Consider the following 502-nt stretch of genomic DNA (forward strand, 5'->3'; position numbering starts at 1 on the left):
GTGACCCCCACACACGGCGTCCCGTGCTTCTCCGAAGAGGCCTGTCCAGGGCTGCCCAGCGGGCCCGCCGCGGGGTTCTGACCCACAGCCCCCACTCACACTCCCCGGTGTGGGCCCCTCGTGTGAGGTCACTGGTTAGTGGCGACAGGAAACCATGAGGCCCCGGCGCGTGGGCACCTCGCCTGCGTCTGTTCGCGCCGTGGCTCTGAGCCTCTCCGGGAGGGCAGTGTGGTTCTCGTCCACCTGCCTGACTCCCAGCCCCTCAGCTCCTCCAAGGTGACCTTGAAGGCCCTGCCCAGAGACCCAGGTCAGGGAGGCCACAGCGGAGCGGACGGCTCATGTGTGCGATGAGTTCCGGAGTGAAGGGCTCTTCTCCGATTTCGTAAAATTTTATTTTTGTAACAAACCTGCTTCATTAACATATACATGCATGTGATTTATTAAACCTCTTTAGGACATCCCAAATAGATAAATTCACGAATGGAAAAAATATTTTGGAGCT

The sequence above is a fragment of the Myotis brandtii genome, unplaced genomic scaffold (genome assembly GCF_000412655.1).
Source record: "Myotis brandtii unplaced genomic scaffold, ASM41265v1 scaffold247, whole genome shotgun sequence".
In the NCBI taxonomy this organism is placed as follows: Eukaryota; Metazoa; Chordata; class Mammalia; order Chiroptera; family Vespertilionidae; genus Myotis; species Myotis brandtii.